Source organism: Rhinopithecus bieti, unplaced genomic scaffold, assembly GCF_001698545.2.
Source record: "Rhinopithecus bieti isolate Rb0 unplaced genomic scaffold, ASM169854v2 scaffold_6945, whole genome shotgun sequence".
Lineage (NCBI taxonomy): Eukaryota > Metazoa > Chordata > Mammalia > Primates > Cercopithecidae > Rhinopithecus > Rhinopithecus bieti.
The window spans coordinates 3,020,606-3,022,854 of record NW_016805531.1 but is presented as its reverse complement, the minus strand read 5'-3'; the positions used below and the strand labels follow the sequence as shown (position 1 = coordinate 3,022,854).

General features: G+C 37.3%; 1 pseudogene across 1 annotated transcript; it reads left to right on the top strand.

The window, feature by feature from the left end:
* Positions 1–1,425: 1,425 nt before the first annotated feature.
* LOC108530118 (small ubiquitin-related modifier 2 pseudogene) lies at positions 1,426–2,190 on the top strand (annotated as a pseudogene). Its single transcript, XR_001885760.1, has one exon. The product of XR_001885760.1 is annotated as a small ubiquitin-related modifier 2 pseudogene (transcript).
* Positions 2,191–2,249: the final 59 nt, after the last annotated feature.

Here is a 2,249-nt window from a genome sequence, read left to right as displayed (position 1 = left end):
CAGGTGCTGGAGAGGATGTGGAGAAATAGGAACACTTTTACACTGTTGGTGGGACTGTAAACTAGTTCAACCATTGTGGAAGACAGTGTGGCAATTCCTCAAGGATCTCGAACTGGAAATACTATTTGACCCAGCCATTCCATTACTGGGTATATACCCAAAGGATTATAAATCATGCTGCTATAAAGACACATGCACACTTATGTTTATTGTGGCGCTATTCACAATAGCAAAGACTTGGAACCAACCCAAATGTCCATCAATGATAGACTGGATTAAGAAAATGTGGCACATATACACCATGGAATACTATGCAGCCATAGAAAAGGATGAGTTCATGTCCTTTGTAGGGACATGGATGAAGCTAGAAACCATTATTCTGAGTAAACAATTGCAAGGACAGAAAACCAAATACTGCATGTTCTCACTCATAGGTGGGAATTGAACAATGAGAACACGTGGACACAGGATGGGGAACATCAGACACCGGGGCCTGTTGTGGGATAGGGGGAGAGGGGAGGGATAGCATTAGGAGATATACCTAATGTAAATGACGAGTTAATGGGTGCAGCAAACCAACATGACACATGTATACATATGTAACAAACCTGCACGTTGTGCATATGTACCCTAGAACTTAAAGTATAAAAAAACAAAAAAAGAAACAAACAAAAAAAAAAGAAATTTAAATAGACATTTTACTAAATGATACAGATGGAAAATAAGCATATGAAAAGATGCTTAGCATAATCTGTCATTATAAAAATAAAAATTCAAACCACAATAAAATGTCACTATATATTCATTACAATAGCCAAAATAAAAGAGATAGAAAATTCTAAGTGTTGGCAACTATGCAGAACTAGTGTGAAAACAAAATTAAACACACTTCCCAAACTACCTAGAAATTTCACGTCTAAACATTACACAAGGGAAATAAGAGGATATGTGCACACCAAGATTTGTGAAGGAATGTTCACAGATAGCAGTTTTATTCATAATAATCAAAAACTAGAAACAATCCACATGTTGACCAACTTCAGAAGAGACAAATTTTGGATTACATATACTACAGAATGCAATTCAGCAATAAAAGGGAACAAGCTCTTTATATTCACATCATGATTGAAACTCAAAAACATCATATAAAGAATCATAAAATAATTCAGTAACAAAATATTACGTATTCTATAATTTTGCTTATATGAAATGCTAGGAAAGGGGAAAAAGTCAGTGGTTGCCAGAGTTCCATGGGTGGAAGGAGACAACTGATTACAAAGCGACATGTGAGAACTTTCTGGGATGATGGAAATATTTTCCATCATGATTGTAGCAGAGTTAACATCACTGTGTACATTTGACAAAACCCATGGAATTGAACAAGTTAAAAGGGCAGATTTTGCAATTTAAAAAGTGGATTGGGGCTCCTGGTGCTGCTTGTGTGCTCATTTGGTGAGGACCTGGTACCTCTTTTGTGACGCGGCAGCTGAGGAGACTCTGGCGCTCGTCATGGTCGACGAAAAGCCCAAGGAAGGAGTCAAGACTGAGAACAACGATCATATTAATTTGAAGGTGGCGGGGCAGGATGGTTCTGTGGTGCAGTTTAAGATTAAGAGGCATACACCACATAGTAAACTAATGAAAGCCTATTGTGAACGACAGGGATTGTCAATGAGGCAGATCAGATTCCGATTCCACGGGCAACCAATCAATGAAACAGACACACCTGCACAGTTGGAAATGGAGGATGAAGATACAATTGATGTGTTCCAACAGCAGATGGGAGGTGTCTACTGAAAAGGGAACCTGCTTCTTTACTCCAGAACTCTGTTCTTTAAAGACGAAGATTACATTCTCAATTAGAAAACTGCAATTTGGTTCCACCACATCCTGACTACTACCGTATAGTTTTCTCTATTCTTTCATTTCCCCCTTCCCCATTCCTTTATTGTACATAAAGTAACTGGTATATGTGCACAAGCATATTGCATTTTTTTTTTTAACTAAACAGTCAATGGTATGTTTTAATTGACATCAAGTGGAGACGGGATGGGGAAAAATACTGATTCTGTGAAAATACCCCCTTTCTCCATTAGTGGCATGCTCATTCAGCTCTTATCTTTATATTCCAGTAAGTTATTTTGCTCTCACTGTTTTAACAAAAACACACAACATAAAAATCCTTGCATACTTTGTTCAATTGGAGAATTTTAATGTTTTCCATTTATCATTGTAAAACCAAGGACAAT